This window comes from Schistocerca cancellata, chromosome 12 (genome assembly GCF_023864275.1).
Source record: "Schistocerca cancellata isolate TAMUIC-IGC-003103 chromosome 12, iqSchCanc2.1, whole genome shotgun sequence".
NCBI lineage: Eukaryota > Metazoa > Arthropoda > Insecta > Orthoptera > Acrididae > Schistocerca > Schistocerca cancellata.
The window spans coordinates 79,474,875-79,493,294 of record NC_064637.1 but is presented as its reverse complement, the minus strand read 5'-3'; the positions used below and the strand labels follow the sequence as shown (position 1 = coordinate 79,493,294).

Below are 18,420 nucleotides of genomic sequence, written 5' to 3'. Positions count from 1 at the left end.
GTGCTACAGAAGAATGCTGAAGATTAGATGGGTAGATCACATAACTAATGAGGAGGTATTGAATAGGATTGGGATGAAGAGAAATTTGTGGCACAACTTGTCTAGAAGAAGGGACCGGTTGATAGGACATGTTATGAGGTATCAAGGGATCATCAATGTAGTATTGGAGGGCAGCATGGATGGTAAAATCGTAGAGGGAGACCAAGAGATGAATACACTAAGCAGATTCAGAAGGATGTAGATTGCGGTAGTTACTGGGAGATGAAGAAGCTTGCACAGGATAGAGTAGCATGGAGAGCTGCATCAAACCAGTCTCCAGACTGAAGACCACAACAACATCCCAATGATCACATTTGTGCTGTATTCATATGCATCTATCTTATGTTTAATACAATATACAACAAATAACTGTTTTTATAACACAAGAAATTATGTGCTGGACAGACCTATTCCTTATGTTGTGGTTTCATTTGTCACATCATATATTTTTGTACAGTTGAGCAGAGCTATTCACTTATACTGTAGTGACATTTGTTAAGCATGTGGTTATTGAACTTCTTATGTGCTTGCCAGACATATTCATTGATGAAATTTCATTTGTCACATGAAATTAAATCCTTGTTTTGTTCTTGCCATCAACAAGCAAGTCTCCAAAGCAGCATAAAATGAAAAGAATTGCAGTAGGCAACTGATCAAGCCCAGATGGGGTCTGCCAGTCATTAATGCCATATGATCATTTCATTGAATCTCTTCCTGCATGTCTTACAATGGTGTGCACCGCACATTAATGTGTGTGAACAGTGTATTTTCAGAAGAAATGAATGTAGCAAACTAAATAAATCATAATTACATTATTACTCCGCAGTGAGCCACAGGAGACCAAGGGATCATTGTACCAAAATACTCATAAAACATCCTTGAACCACCACCTGAATTGTGTCAGTGGAGTTCATTTCACCCTCTATGTAGGAGAAAATGAAAAACCTCCATTAACAATCTCAGAGGAGCCTCATATCTGATAGTACGCTGATAAGATATCATTCCAGTTGCTACTTTGGACTTCTGATCACTGTATGTTTCTGAGCAAAGGTCATAATCAGACTTTGGTGACCAATCTGGACAAAAGCTTTTAAATTTTGAAAAAATATCCTTGTTTGTTTATAGCCCATCACATTTAGCATACTTGGCTATTGCTCCCTCTTTGGTACGTTTCCCTTTCTACTGCTCCAGGTGTAATGAAGTGATCATATGGACATTGATACCTAGGAGTCACTTGCTGGGTAAGTTGCAGGTCTTTTCTGTTGACCCCATGGTGGGTTACTTTCATGCTGGCGATGATGAATCAATGATAAGGACAACATATCACCCACTCCCTGAGCAGAGAGAATGTCTGACATGGCTGGGAAATGAACCCAGGCTCGACTGCATGGCAGTCAGATGTGCTGACCACTCAGTGAAGTGGGTCGATAGATGCTACTCGAGGTTATTTGCCTCCCCTCCTCACATATCTTATAATGTGCCTGTTACATGCTCTTTCGTCAATCCTCCGCAAATGGGATTATTCTCTCCCAACTAATATGCTAATACCGGCAGACCACAATGCCTGTTACCTCAACGCTAACCCATATTTAACCTGTTCTACATGCCTGTCCAGTTCTCAGCAACACATTCTTTGGACAAAATGTGACCTATCTTCATACACATGTTACATGATGGTATATGTAAGAGAATAATGTGTCTATTGCGTCTTGTACAAGGTGTATCTGGAAAGTTTGGTGAACGGTCACAGAAAATGAAGGGAACATAAGTTACAAAGTAATCACCATTAGCTACAAAACACTTCTGACATTTGTTGTAAAGCTATTGGAAACTGTCTGCAAACAATTCTTGTGGAGTCACTGAACACACATTTGTTATGTATTGTTGGAATACTGCACTATTATAGATGAGAGGCGGAGCCACCAGTACAATCCACAGATCAAGCAACAGTGTTCATCATCTTCCCTGCCTCCCAAAACAAGTTTGATAAGAAAACTCTGAGATTAGGACATATCAATCACAATTTTTGATGGAAAGGGCTTGATCCATGATGAATTTCTACCTGTGGGATGTTGGGAAGACAATGAACACCACCATGTCACTTACTGCTGCATGCTCTCTGGATAGTACTGACAACATCAGTTATCGTCTCCGGCAATGATGCAGACATCCAGCATTGTGTGCCCATGGTGCTTTAAGTGATTCCACAAGAAGTGTTGGCTGACCATTTCCTCCAGCTTGACAACTGAAGTCAGAAGTCTGTTGTAGGTAATGGTGATTATTCTGAAGGCCGGTAAAAGCATTTTGTTTATAACTCTTGTTTCTTTCCGAGACAATTCACCAAATATTCAGATGCATTTTGTACACTCTAAAACATAAAAAAGGCACTGCAAAGGAGGCTCCAGCCCATAATGCTCCAAACATTCACAGTTGGAGAGAAATTCGGTGACCTTGCTGGCCAAGGTAGAGTTTGGAAAGCATGAAAGAAGCACTAGAAATTCTCACCATGCACAGGCAGGCATTATATTGCTGAAATGTAAGCCAAGTTTGGTGGCGCAGTTCCTTTTTACCAGCACCTACCTGTCAACTGGTTGCAGCAGCTCGCCGGCAGGAAATCCGAGCTGAGACCTGATGTACTGCTACTCGCACTAGGCTGCACACAATTTAACTATTTTAAGAATCAGCAAAAGATCTTAATTTTGAATGAAATGTGGAAATACTGGAAAACTTTAGTAAATTCTGAACATTGATAATGTAGACGTTCACTGCCAAGCCCGTGCTAATGTTAACATTGTCATGCACAGATACTTTCATTTACGTTAGCAAGTAACATACACTCCTGGAAATTGAAATAAGAACACCGTGAATTCATTGTCCCAGGAAGGGGAAACTTTATTGACACATTCCTGGGGTCAGATACATCACATGATCACACTGACAGAACCACAGGCACATAGACACAGGCAACAGATAATGCACAATGTCGGCACTAGTACAGTGTATATCCACCTTTCGCAGCAATGCAGGCTGCTATTCTCCCATGGAGACGATCGTAGAGATGCTGGATGTAGTCCTGTGGAACGGCTTGCCATGCCATTTCCACCTGGCGCCTCAGTTGGACCAGCGTTCGTGCTGGACGTGCAGACCGCGTGAGACGACGCTTCATCTAGTCCCAAACATGCTCAATGGGGGACAGACCCAGAGATCTTGCTGGCCAGGGTAGTTGACTTACACCTTCTAGAGCACGTTGGGTGGCACGGGATACATGCGGACGTGCATTGTCCTGTTGGAACAGCAAGTTCCCTTGCCGGTCTAGGAATGGTAGAACGATGGGTTCGATGACGGTTTGGATGTACCGTGCACTATTCAGTGTCCCCTCGACGATCACCAGTGGTGTACGGCCAGTGTAGGAGATCGCTCCCCACACCATGATGCCGGGTGTTGGCCCTGTGTGCCTCGGTCGTATGCAGTCCTGATTGTGGCGCTCACCTGCACGGCGCCAAACACGCATACGACCATCATTGGCACCAAGGCAGAAGCGACTCTCATCGCTGAAGACGACACGTCTTCATTCGTCCCTCCATTCACGCCTGTCGCGACACCACTGGAGGCGGGCTGCACGATGTTGGGGCGTGAGCGGAAGACGGCCTAACGGTGTGCGGGACCGTAGCCCAGCTTCATGGAGACGGTTGCGAATGCTCCTCGCCGATACCCCAGGAGCAACAGTGTCCCTAATTTGCTGGGAAGTGGCGGTGCGGTCCCCTACGGCACTGGGTAGGATCCTACGGTCTTGCCGTGCATCCGTGCGTCGCTGCGGTCCGGTCCCAGGTCGACGGGCACGTGCACCTTCCGCCGATCACTGGCGACAACATCGATGTACTGTGGAGACCTCACGCCCCACGTGTTGAGCAATTCGGCGGTACGTCCACCCGGCCTCCCGCATGCCCACTATACGCCCTCGCTCAAAGTCCGTCAACTGCACATACGGTTCACGTCCACGCTGTCGCGGCATGCTACCAGTGTTAAAGACTGCGATGGAGCTCCGTATGCCACGGCAAACTGGCTGACACTGACGGCGGCGGTGCACAAATGCTGCGCAGCTAGCGCCATTCGACGGCCAACACCGCGGTTCCTGGTGTGTCCGCTGTGCCGTGCGTGTGATCATTGCTTGTACAGCCCTCTCGCAGTGTCCGGAGCAAGTATGGTGGGTCTGACACACCGGTGTCAATGTGTTCTTTTTTCCATTTCCAGGAGTGTATTTCCTGAAATCTGAAGAGCTACTAAGCACGGATTGTTCTTAATAGTATGGCAAGCATTTCCATTTAAGTTTATCAGTGTGCGATGCACTCACGATTTTAGTCACCAATCTGCCACGTGGAATTACTGTGTTTTCTCATACACAAAGTTACTTAGAAAACTGAACTTTCTACAAAACACACCAGAATATATATGCCTACACTTTTGAAATGTGTAGCACAACTAAAACTGTCAAATTATAACTTCCTTTGCAGCTCATACTACATGTGACCATACCATTGAAAGGCAGGGCTCTGAATCCTTACACTGCTGTAAGCATTCTATATATCCAAGAGAAAAGATACATGAAGCATACTATGGTACTTTCTGAATGGTCAGTTTTCTTTAAGGCTACTAGAAAAACATTATTCCCCCACGTTAGTCTGCACTTTTCATGACTAACAAATAACACACTTTCAAACTGTACTTTCCCAAAATAAATATGAAACATTCAGATACTTTGTTAATAATGTAAAGTATAAACTATTTTCATTTGCACTCGAATTGGCTTTCCTTTCACCATAAACTTACTTAATGTATTATGATACTAAACTCTCCACTGTACAGTGTACATCAGTAGAACAATGATCTACATATTTACTATAGACCTCATTCACATTGCTATAAGCTTATACAAAACTGTACCAACATAGACAAACAAAAGAGCCATCAAGAAATAAACAGAATAATTCCCTAAAACATTCTCTTGACCTGTTATTGAAAGTCTGTGTACTACTGGACTCTGGTGGATGAAAATTAGAACTACGTACTCGACTGAACTGTTTGTCACTGTCTGTCACTGTACAGTTGTGAGTCACTCTCCCGATACACCGGGGAATATAAGGTCCCACTCCTCACAAGGATGGCTTGCTATGAAAGGCAACATAATGGTACTTAGAACATTGTTGTATGCTGTAAGAAAGCCACAGATGAAAACCAAAAAGAGGTCCTTCTACAAAATACAAATGGAATCCCAGTCAATCACTCCTGGTTATCAGGCAATAGCCAGATTGGTATCATGTCTTTGCTGGCCATTGGTCTCAGTTCAATCCACTCCCGTCATTGAAATTTCAGTCCAAAGAAGTTCCTGGAGATGACCCGATAATCAAGTGCAATCGTCTGCGGTGCCATTAGTTTTGTAGCAAGATCCCTTCAGTTTTCATCCACAGTGCTATGTCAACAATGTGCTACACCCCGTTTTATTGCCCTTCATTGCAGACGACATTGAGTTAACATTTCAGTCAGATATGCCTACCTGCATATGAGAAGAGCTTCTACTGCTTGTCTTTATGCTTTCCGAGACCTGCCATGCCCAATTGAGAATGTAGTGCTACGGGCAGGGCCCTCCAAACATATTGGGATTTCAATGCTCCAGTCCACAATTTAGACAGAATTTGGCATGATATCCCCCTGGAGCACATCCAACAACTGTATCAAACTGAATTACTGCTTGCATATGGGCTACAGGGTGTCAATGCATTAATGACTCCCTCAGTTTGTGATGCTCTTCCTGTTGAATAACTCATCCAAGTGTTCTGAAATTGTAATCATTTGTTTCTCTGCACATGAACAGCACATCTACTCATTTCAACCCTTTGGATAATTCCTGTGTGATGCAACTTTCTTCTTTCCTTAGAGTGTACTTAAAAAATTGTGTAAACAGCCTTATAAGTTCACCATCTTAAAAGAGCACATGGCCCCTTTGAAATGCTGTAGATGGGGTGGAACTGATACCTGCCAGTTATCTGAGCCTTCACTGCTGACATATGCCACATCATTGAAGAGGTGTGTATGTGCCAGTCGATTATAAGGAATCAGTGTAGTACAATGGATTGAAACCACAGATTAGAGCTGTTGTCTTTGGATGTGCCAATGAATTAAGTTGCCCAATTTGTTGGTGTGTCAGTGAAGACTATCCAGCTTGTCTACAAGGAATGTTGTGCCATAATAATAAAAGTGGCCACATTAAGATCCTAACTTGTAGTTAGTCATAGAGATGAACGTCTTAAGTTTCCATTGACAGTCAGTCTCAAACACAACAGGGATCCCTGCAGACCCATATCTACTAGTTTTCAGCCAAATACTGTGATGGCAAGTTGCATGCAATGGGTCCCTTGCAGAAGACTACTGAGGCATAAAAATGTACATGTTGTCAGTGGAGCAAATACCACATAAACTGGACAGTAGGTGACTTGAGATGTGTGGTGGTTTTGCCTCTTTCTGAGAACATATCAAGGGCTCTGACAGCACAATAAGGTTTTTAACCTGCGATGGGCAGAGGATATACAGAGTGTCTCAAAAGTTACAGCATCCAAACTAATTAGACCTAAGGTATTCACACCATGTTTGGCTTATGTGGCATAGTGTCTCAAAGATTTTATGCAGGTTAATCAATTTCAACATTGTGCCCACCACCACTGGTGCACACATTTCCAGTCTGTTATCAGGATCTATCCACATTCAGCACATTATGTCTGCATCACCTGTGGCAAGGGCAGAAATGATTTTGTTCATTAAATTTTTGATGTGGTTGACAGCTGCTTGGTAGACTCTGTCCTTGGTATATGCTGATAGAAACAAGCCCATCTTTCTAATGCCTGGTGGCCTAGAAAACCAGGAAATAGGACCACCCCTGCCAATTCAGCATACCTCGTAACACCTGGTCCGCAACAGTTTGAGCCCAATGTGGCAGTGCACCATGTTACTGGAAAAAGACTGTGTCTGAGGAGTCAGCCAGTCATAGTAACAGCCTGAGCATATCAAAGTAACGGTTTTTTTTTTGAGGAAAAAATTGTCCCAGAATACCATCAACCGCCCAACAACACAACACATTCACTATCATGTACCTCCTCCATCACAGTATGTGGAGTGGTAATTATCATTATCTTCTCACAAGATATGTATATACTGTGAATTGCCAACAAAACTGGCACAATCATGCATATTCAAATACAGGGATATGTAAACATACCGAATATGACACTGCAGTCGGCAATGCCTATATAAGACAACAAGTGTCTGGCACAGATGTTAGATTGGTTAGTGCTGCTACAATGGCATCTTATCAAGATTTACGTGAATTTGAATGTGGTGTTATAGTGGGCGTACGAGCAATGGGACAAAGCATATCCAAGGTAACAATGAAGTGGTTATTTTCCCGTATGAGCATACAGTGTATATCAGGAATCTGGTAAAACATCAGATCTCCGACATTGTTGCAGCCGAAAAAAGATCCTGCAAAAACAGGATCAACAACAGAAGAGAATCGTTCAAAGTGACAGAAGTGCAACCCTTCTGCAAATCTTTAAATGTTGGGCCATCAACAAGTGTCAGAGTGTGAACCATCATCGATATGAACTTTTGTAGCTGAAGGTCCACTTGTGTACCCTTGATGACTGCAGGACACAAAGCTTAATGATTCACCTGGGGCCATCAACACCGATATTGGACTGTTGATGACTGGAAACACATTGCCTGGACGAGTCTCATTTCAAACTGTGTCGCGCAGATGGACATGTACAGGCATGGAGACATCCTCTTGAATCCATGGACACTGCATGTCAGTAGCGGACAGTTGAAGCTGGTGGAGGCTCTGTAATGGCGTAAGAGGCGTGCAGTTGGAGTGATATGGCTAGGTATGACCCTGAAAGGTGACACATACATAAGCATCCTGTCCATTGGAGATTCCGATGGACTTGGGCAATTCCAGCAGGACAAAGATACACTTGGCATTTCCAGAATTGCTACAAAGTGGCTCCTGGAACACTCTTCTAAATTTAAACACTTCCACTGGCCACCAAACTCCCCAGATTTGAACATTGAGCATATCTGGGATGATTTGCAATGTGCTGCTCAGAAAAGATCCTCACATAGCCCTGCATCCAGCATTCACAGTGTCAATTCCTTCCATCACTACTTCAGACAATAGTCAAGCCCATGAGACACAATCGATTACTAAGCCAGTATCCAGCATGCACTGTACAACTGATGCGTGTTATGAATATCTTACATACTTTGCTCAGAGACAATTTTATTGTGTTTGTTTGCATATAATAAAAGTAATGTGTGGGTAAAAACTTTAATCAAAACTGAACATGAATGCCCAAAAATAGAGTGAAGTTCCAATATTTGCAGCTCTTGATATGTACATGAACTTTACTTTTAAAAACATGAGTAGAAGGCTTAGATATATCATGCAAGATTTATTTTCTGGTAGATTTTTTATCATGATATCAATGTAGGTAAGATGTAAAGAGAGATAGAGAGGGGGCAGGGTTTTTTTTTTTTTTTTTTTTTTTAAATAGTAAGCCTTCATAACTGTGAAGGCAAGATTTGTCATTGAGTAGGTAGACTGGTGCCGTATCTGTGTTGAAAGATATTTCAGTTCCTTCAGGAAAGTCAAATTTCTTGCCAGGTTCTTTTCTATACTGTTTGCCACAATTCTTGCCAAGTAACTCATTCTGCGAAGTTGGATTTGTTCTGTATGTTAATACAGAGTGCATCCCTGTGCTTCTACTAGTCTGTTAATTTCAGAAGTTTGGACGTATCTGACTTTTCATATTCTTGCTTAGTGCTTTCAGTATTGTGGATGATATTATTCTGTATTTTGTTGCTCGTGAAGAAGCTTATTTTTATGTCATACAACTTGAAGAGGTTGGCAATTTGGTATGAAATCTTCCTTAAGAATGGTCAGCTTATTACAAAGATGGTCTTCCTGTTTGTGGGTGGTTGTCCAGAAATTGGTTGGTTTAATTTATGTATTACAGCAGGGTTGTATTCATTACTGATTTTACAATTTTTGTTTCTTTATATATTTTACTTGTATCCATTGGGTTTTTAAGCATGTGATTAAACATTCTTCTGAAGAACACTTTTTTATATTGATCTGGATAGCAAGAAGAGTTATGGATGTTAACACTGGTAATTGTTGGCTTCCTGGAAATTTCAGCATTTTTATATAAAGTTTTGTTAATGTCATCAGGTGTTTCATTTCTACAGTGAAGTGCATTGAATTTTTTGTGTCATTTATTAATTTCTTCAGCTAGATTTTCTATTTCCTTTGGTTGTTCTGTTGAAAAGAATGAAATGAGAGTGTTGCAATTTTCTGTATTTACACTGAATAAACAGTCGTAAACATCCACAGTGAATAAACTTAATCTAGGTCCCTACAGCTGTTGTGCTATAATCTAGTGTAAATTCCTGCAGATAAGAAAGGGATTTTGAACTTGTGTTCATATAGTTTCCATAAGCTGCACTCATATGCAGTACTTGTAGAAATGCTTCTGGTTGTTATTCATTACAGTGGTTCTACCTGACAGCAGTTTCTAGTGACTTATTAATGCATTATTGTCGTAATAGTAACTTTTGCCATACTTTGTGTGTTTCAGGACCTGCACAACCTGCCAAGCAGAACACTGCCGCCTCCCGACAGTTCTCTCAAAACCCGGTGATGTAAGCACGGGGATTAGAATGCTTTTGAGTCTCGCAGCCAGACCACTAACAAGGTTTTGCCTCCTGCTGAACACCAAACACACAGACAGTCTGGTTTTCTTTTTGTGAAAGTGAAAATTGAACCATTGCGGGTGCTACGATTGTCAGTTTCTATTAACATGACACAGACAGAGTGGCAGGTATTATAAAAAAAGAAAAGGAAAAGAGCTCCCATATCTTGGCTAACTGTTGTTTACTTCTTTGATTTGTTAAGCAATGCACTAATCACAGCAGAATGCCAAAGTTATAAATTGTACGAGGTGAAGTGAGATATTACATTTGAAATCATTACAGCCCACTATAAAGTAGTGATTGCTTCTCCCAAGTGATCAAAATGCGGTCCATAAAGAAACCTTCATTATTCCAGTAGGCAGTGGGTCATTGATGTTTAGTATGCTTGAGAGCTGTTCTTTGTTCACACAGTTAGTGATCAACACAGTGTTGCTCATGAAAAATGACATCTTAGGCGTGTATTGACCTAACGAAAACTCCTAGTTAGAGAGCAAAATATGTCTTTAAAGATAATTAATTCCAAATGCAGTCATTTGAACTTTTTACTCACTGAGGCAAGAATTCCTCTAAAGTTTGAGATGGATGTAGACACTCCTGTTAATTTTGTAATCAATGACAACTGGCTTTGGCCAAACTTATTACTACTCACTACCTGTTACGTGTTCTGATAATGAATTTACACATTTGTCTATCTGGCATGGCAGTTCACAATATTTTTCCCTTTCTTCTGTGGTGGTGGTGGGGGGGGGGGGAGGGGGGGTTGTTCTTTCGTGCCCCTAGTCAAGAAGACCAACTGTCATGGTCTTAAATAGTCCTTGATTGGCATACGTAATCCTTACTTTGTGCTATCAATGTCACTAGATCTTTCAAAGGAACATAAACAGTTCACTTCATTTTTCTGCCTCTTCTCAGCCTTGAGAACCCAGTTCCATGCACCACTAAGATTATATAGCCACTGGCCTGATTGAAGTGATTCTCACACATTCTAATTTCTCGTGCTTCTTTCGCAACAGAAACCCAGCATGTAGAAGTACAGGGGCCAAGATTTTAATTTCTTAAATTTTGTTCTACCTTTGATGTTCCACACAGCAGTCGAAAAAGGTTTGGCTGGATTCACCAGTGTAGTAACATGGTGTACTACACATCACAGAGACCCTGAGGCAACCTGTCCATAATATTTTGTTTATCATTTTGGGCCCTAGGACAATGCCTATTTTGCTATTTGGAGAACCATGCAGAGGAAGGAGCACCATACGTAGTTTATCCCGATTGTTCAGTATCATTTCTCGATGTCCCAGCTTTATATCATTTGTTTTGGAATCCAAGTGGTTCTCATCACAAACAATTGCAGCTCTTTCTATCATTGTATTTAAAACACCTACCTTCTGAACTGGATGGTCCGAAACCCTGCACCCTGAGACAAACACGAGAGTGTGGTGGCTTGTGGTACACACCTTGGCCCATCTGATTTTCATTTTACCAAAACATCTAAGATTGGCAACCTTCCTTCTCTCACAGTTGACATGAAGTTGATCATGGCAAATGTTGAAACCTTGAGGCTTTGCTCAAATCTGAAGATATTGTCATGAGAAACTTTGTTCTCACTCAAAAGATTTCTTCACATCACACTATTTAAAAATATTGTTCAGCATATAAAAAGGAAACTTTGTTGCCATTGTGAAGGAACTATCCTGACACTAGTTCCAGGCTACCTGATGTGTGTCACACAAAAAGAAGTAACTATTAAAGTGTAGCGTACATACTCACCATGTGTCATAACATGAGAGAGAGCAAATTATAATATATATTTCCATAAACCTTCAAGATATTTTCATTCTGTAACAATATGTTGTCTTCTCAAGTAGAAATATTTAATTACCAGCTAAACACATATTGCTTACATGCCTGTAACAATATTCATACTAAAAGAACTTTAATCTAATTTCTTCCGCACATGTAAAGCCACTGGCTCAATGCTGCAGTGATTATAATTTATATGGCTCAGTAAAGCAGTTGCTGGTTAGTTCCCCATCTAAAAATTATTTAGTTCACACAACCTCCCAAATGTGCACACAGTATTCAAAGTTGAAATACATACTGAATTGCATGTTATTTATGTTCACTACCTGGCCTGTCTTTTATGTGAACTGTACATCAAAATAGAAACATTATACATTGGGCCTGCCATAACCTTGTAACACACATTTCTCCAGCCTCCCCCCGCTCCCCCCCCCCCCCCACGAACATTTTGTGCCTCTTTAATTTCACCTCTTATGGAAAATTGCTCCCTGACTTGTGTTTCCCCTTTGAAAACAACCAGTGGACAGTGCAAATACATAAGGCAGCTGGTAGGAGCCACACTTTCCCATGTAATAAATGAGTGTAAGAAACTTGGCTTCTTGTTAGATACATTCTTCTGAAGCAGAAATGAGGTATTGGTTCTTGCTAACTTGTCACTACTCAAACAACATTTTCTTATAGTTGCTTTGGATAACAGCTCACATTTTTATAAGTTGTAATCTTACTTTCTTTCATAAATGTGTATTGAGGATTCCTGGTGTGACTGGGTGAAATAAAATAAAAGTCTCATTTCATTTACTTTCAGTTTTTTCTTTGCTTTCTACTAAACAACATGTTCTAAAAAACTTGTCTATTAAGCACTGCTTCATAAAATTCAGTCAGACATATGCTTCCAACATAAAGGAACTTGCAGACCATACAGAAGATCTGACAATTTAGTTTCTTTTGGAGTAGAACAACTGGTGTTGACAGTAAAAATTTTTATAATTTTGATGTGGAGCAACCTAACTTACCTTCTATTGTTGTGACAGAAATACTAATAAAGAGTTAACATCTGTTATACTGTACTTGGTCCAAGCAAGTTTATTTCTACAGTGTCTGCTAGGATGCCATTGTTTATCAATGAACAATATAAACCACATAAAAGTAAATGAGAACAACAGGGTTTAGGAGCATACTTGGCACAACCATTGTAGTGGAAGTGCTTCTGCTGTGATTAACATTGTGTGAATGTTTCTAACTGGATGATAATAAGACCATGGTCAGTACTGGAACCTGCAAGATATTGGTAATTACTTGTACTTGGCGGTCGTTCCCTGAAAGTACCTTATCTTGCTCCTGCCCTTCTGCAATAATATAAAAACGAAATAGAGTGTCTTCCAGTGTAGAGCCTCTTGTAGAATGTTAACATTTTAAGGTAGTTCCTAGAACATGTTTCAGTATTCAGGTTGCAAAAGAAATTTTAGGAGCATCTGTCAATATTTTCAATTGTATAACTGTGTCGAAATGTACGTACGTGTCATTCAACAGTATTGAGTTTGTAAATATTTCAAGAGAGATGCTCTTTTCAATTTATTAAATGCCACGTCAGTAAAGTGGCAATCTATGGGATCAAATTGAGGCAAATGCTCTGAATACTTAAACGTTACTTCCAATTGGTCAGAGAAATGCCGTTCTGCATGGTACAGTTTTAATGTTGAAACTGATAAGGCCTACAGATGCACTATTGGTTATTTATACTAAACACAAGCCTTAGAACAAAATGAATAGCACTGAATGTAAACAAAATTTGAAAGAGGTTTTGTTTTAATGGCTAAGTGCTGGCACAGAATACATTGACTTGTTTACTAACAGAGTTTGTAACCTTCGAGTTTTGTATTGTCATCACAGATGATAAGAGCTAATAAAGTTATTGCCAATAACAATGAACATGAAGGAGTTAAAAGTCTGTCTTGTATCAATTGGCCAAAATTGAAAACTATAATTGGTTAATGTGAGAACAAGGGGACATAAGTTGCTGTATCCACTGTGACAACATAATCTGGATCTTAGTGAAACAAACTCAAATGAATACAGATAATATTTAGTTATATTTATTAGCTGTTCTAGTTCCCCTCAACAATGTAAAATTGCCTTTGGCTATGAGTTTTAGCATTATTGCAGCAAGAGAGAATGAATGTAAGGTATTTCAGTGTGTACAAATATGTTGATGAATTTTCATTTTCAACAAGCAGGACTTTCTGGTTGTAGTGTTGCTTGCTGTAGGCATACAATTTTAAATGTATTGGACCTAATTATTGTTTCTATTGTAAACATGACTAGTGTTAGTGTTCATATAAAAACAGTAGCACATATTATGTAGCTCTACTTGCTGAAGAGTTACTCAGGTCAGAATATTACAACCTATTTGTAGCCCACCTTATTGGTGAAATTACTGTAGATGTGAAGTTTCATTTAAGTTGTCATTTGGAACAGAAGCGCACAATAAAGTTTTTTGAGACCAGCAGAACTGCTTTTCACCCATGTATGTATGTAGGTAGGTAGTTCTAACAATTTTTCGTCCAGTGAGTCTTCCACCTAGCCTATGGTTTCAACACTATGTAGCAGTGACAGACTGCAGGTAGATAATAGACGACCGCCAAGTGACCATCGGAATACATCGATGTTTCTTAACCTATCTGTTTCTGTAAGTTGATCATAAAATTAACCTTTAAGTAATATTACGCATGTTGAGTAATAAAAATTTTTATTTATTTATTTCGAGTCAAAAACATTACAACAATATTTACAATATATACAATATAACAAATCAGGTCAAATCATAAAAGAACAAACTAAACGGTATTAGCCCAAAATTGTGCAACGGCAGCAGCATTGTCTGAAACATCAACAAGCTCTTGTGTGGAACATGATACAGGACATCTAGGACAGTTAATTAAATGTTTGGTTGTCTGTTCTTCTCCGCAGTCACACAAGGTGGAAGATTCCTTCATGAAGCCCCATTTAAACAGATTGTCCTTAGTTCGTCCGACGCCACTCCTGAGCCGATTTAGAGACTTCCACACTGTCCAGACTTGATTTCCACCAGGAGGAAGGGTCTCAGAAGGAGTCATCCAATCATTACTGTCAGATTTTGCTGTCCACTGAGATAGTCTGGCTGCTCCAGTCCGACCGGTGAGGGGTGTAGTAGTTCTCATGAAGCTCCTCCTAGATTTGAGTCTACTAATTGGTGGCTGGTATCCATGTAGCAGGTGATCGGTGTTATGATCTGCTTTATGTCTCTCAAGTTTGGCTGCGACTTCACGCCTTATGTCTGGAGGAGCAATACCTGCTAGTTTATGGAGTTTATCAATAGGTGTAGCTTTGAGGCATCCCGTTACTGTCCTGCAGGTTTCGTTCAGGGCCACATCAACCTGCTTTGCATGAGATGACTTGTACCATACAGGACATGCGTATTCAGCTGCGGAATAGCACAAGGCCAAGGCTGATGTTCTTAGTAGTTTGGGATCTGCACCCCAAACGCTGCCAGTGAGCTTCCGCAGGATGTTGTTACGAGCAGCAACTTTCTGCTTAGTGTTAGTGCAGTGTTTTCTGTAGGTCAACGTTCGATCTAAGGTGACACCCAGATATTTGGGGTAGAAACAATGTTCAAGCTCTTGATCTTCCCAAACCACTGTAAGTTTTCTATAGGCCTCTCGATTGCGTAGGTGGAAAGCACAAACTTGAGTTTTAGCAGGGTTCGGTCTTAAGTTATTGACTCTGTAGTACTCAGATAGGTCCTTGAGAGCAACAGTAAGCTGGTTTTCTACTGTGTCAAAATCTCTGGCTTGTGTGACTAAGGCAAGATCATCTGCATAGATGAAACTCTTTGTAAGAGAAGGTTGAGGCTGGTCATTTGTAAATATGTTGAACAATATGGGGGAAAGGACACTACCCTGAGGCAAGCCATTCCTTTGACTTCTCCATCTACTCTTTCTTCCTTGGAACTCCACATAGAATCGCCGGTTTTCCAAAAGTGTCTGCACAGTTCTGGTGAAATTAATGTCTCTAGTGATGTAGTAGACTTTGTGCAATAATTGTCGATGTTGAATGGTGTCATATGCTGCTGTGAGATCCACGAAGACAGCCCCGGAAATGTATCCTTTTTCATATCCCTCTTCAATATGTTCAGTCAGATTAAGGACTTGTGCTGTACAATTCTTTCCAGGTCGGAAACCTGCTTGTTGAGGTATGAGTTGTTTTTCAACAATGGGAGTGAGTCTATTTAGCAACATTCTTTCATAGATTTTATACAAATGGCAAAGGAGCGAAATCGGTCGGTAGTTCTTGGGATCAGCTGCACCCTTTCCAGGTTTTAGTAAGGGAATAACTTTAGTTTTCCTCCAGATGGCAGGGATCTGTTTCCGCTTCAGACAACCATTATAGAATTGCAGAAGCCATCTTTCCGTGATGGGACCAAAATGTTTAATTTGCTCAATCATTAGGTCGTCTAGACCAGGCGCTTTACCATTTTTGCATTTCTGAATTGCGGTTCTGAGTTCTTGTAAGATGAAGTCATTTGATAGATGGTTGTTTTCACGTTCAGGTTCTCTTTTGAGTTTTGTTCTATCTTTAGAACAATTGACCCTTCCATTCTGAACTAGATGATGAGCAATTTGATCTGGTGCAATGTTTGCATGGCCATGATTGTGGACAGGGTCGTTGTTCAGGCGTCGCAGCAACTGCCAGGCTTTCTGACTGCTTTTAGACATATCAAGGTTCTCGAGTAACTCTATCCATCGTTCTTTTTTGGATTTGGCTAAGGCTGAGGATAAATTTTGGCCAGCAGTTAAGGTTTCAATGCTGTAAGGATTATCATTGAAAAGTTGGATATAGTTATGTAGATGCTTCACGGATTCTTCTGTCAAGCCAGGTATGTAGTTAACTCGACAGCCTCTGGGAGTTGAGAGTCTTGAGCATCTTTTCACGGCTTCTACAAACTCATCATAGTTGGAAACTGAGGGTTCTATGCGTGAAACTTCTGAGTCAAGGAGGTCAGCAAACTTCTGCCAGTCTGCTTTCTTGAAATTGTATCGCCTTCGGAATGATGTGATTCTAGGAGTAATGGCTGCAAACACTTGGCAGCCTATGGGGCGGTGTTGAGTATTTGGTATCGGATTTAGAACAGTTTTTCTGCATTGGTGAGCTATGTTCTCGCTAACAAAAATTAAGTCGGGGTTATACCCACGTTTCCAACGCCCACTGTTAAAAGATGGTGGGAGTTTATTATCATGGACAAGATTAAGATGGTTGGTATCAGCCCAAGTCAAAACTGCTTCACCATTACTGTCGTCCTCAACATAACCCCAAACACTGCTATGACTATTGAAATCTCCAACAATAAAGTGGGCTTGTTGATTGGTGTAGTTGTCTGTAGGTGAAAATTGGAAATCTGCTCCTGGGGGTTTGTAAATTGACGACACAATACAACCATTCAGTTCTACAGACAGTATTTCAATATTGTTGAATTCTGTAAGTGAGGTAGAGAGAACAGCTATATCGTTCCTCACAAAGATAGCACTGCCATATTGTCTATGGGGTCGCTCAACTGCCAGTTTCATCCCAAGGATTTTTGGTCTTCTCATGGTGTCATCTCGATGGGTTTCTTGTATACATAAAATATCACACCTAGGTTCCTTGGCAATATGTTGCAGGAGTTCTTCTTTGGCAACAGACAATCCTTCTATGTTGATTGATACGATCACAAGGTGAGGTCTTGATAAAGACCTTTGGTTTCCATTCATAGTGAAACCTATAATGCAATGCTTTTGGAATGCTGACGTTCAGTTCAGTACTGGAGAATCTAGTCCAGTACCTATGCAGGGGCACCACGTGCAGGAGTCAGCTTCACCCCCAGTAATAAAAATAATCAAGTATATAGCTGCACATTAAATAGTGTTCCATGGAACTGAAGTGCCAAATAATTAAAGAAGTAAAACAAAGACCACTGAATAAGACAGGACACAATGTTTCTTGTAACAGGTGTAGTGCATTGTTACTAAAGACATTTTCAGAGAAAATATATATAATGTATGGTCACAAATTATAATGCAGTGTTTGTTAATGTTGTAACGTGCCTACGAAACATTTATGGTTGAAATTTACTGTTTTTTTCTGTAAAAGATAGATGAATTAAAAAAAATGCTAATGTTCTTCTTAATTTTGTGGGTTCCTTTGTTCCCATTACCTATAAGAGAAATATTAACAGTGAGGCTGTTTTGTTTTTCTGTACAGCATGGAGTAATTACTTTGTAGCTTACCCCAGAAGTCTCATCACTAAATAATATCAGTTACATGAATATTATAATTGCACGGTTAAAAATGCTGTACTGCATGAAAGACATGGTAATTCTACAGAGTTGCAGTTCTACTACCTTTGAGCTGTGTACATTTTTAAGTTACAGGCGAGTATCGGCTTTATACTGTAAATGTCTTGGTAAGCTTTCCAGTGGAACAACCAGAAATCTGTGTGCAAATTAACACCATGTAAGCAGTGTAGTAATGGTGACAGCTCTTTTCATATACAGGGTGTATTAAAACAAAACAAAAAAACTACATACACACAATGTTTGAGTGTTTGGGAGAGAAAAATAATGTTTTTTATGTGATTTCCTCTAAATTTCTTTTTTATAGTGGGAGACGATGTTGGTGTATGAAGCACTGCAGAAGAACTTGTTACCAGTTCAGTTGAATGCACAGTCATTATTCACACTTGGTTGTTTTGAGCAAGCATATTCCAGTTGT

At 40.4% G+C, this 18,420-nt stretch overlaps 1 protein-coding gene across 1 annotated transcript in view; it reads left to right on the top strand.

The window, feature by feature from the left end:
* Positions 1-10,079, top strand: part of LOC126109473 (uncharacterized) — a 341,108-nt gene extending 331,029 nt beyond the window's left edge. Inside the window, exon 3 of the mRNA XM_049914501.1 lies at positions 9,723-10,079. The gene's annotated coding sequence lies outside the window, so the exon portion shown is untranslated. The remainder of the gene's footprint in view (positions 1-9,722) is intronic.
* The last annotated feature ends 8,341 nt before the right edge of the window (positions 10,080-18,420 follow it).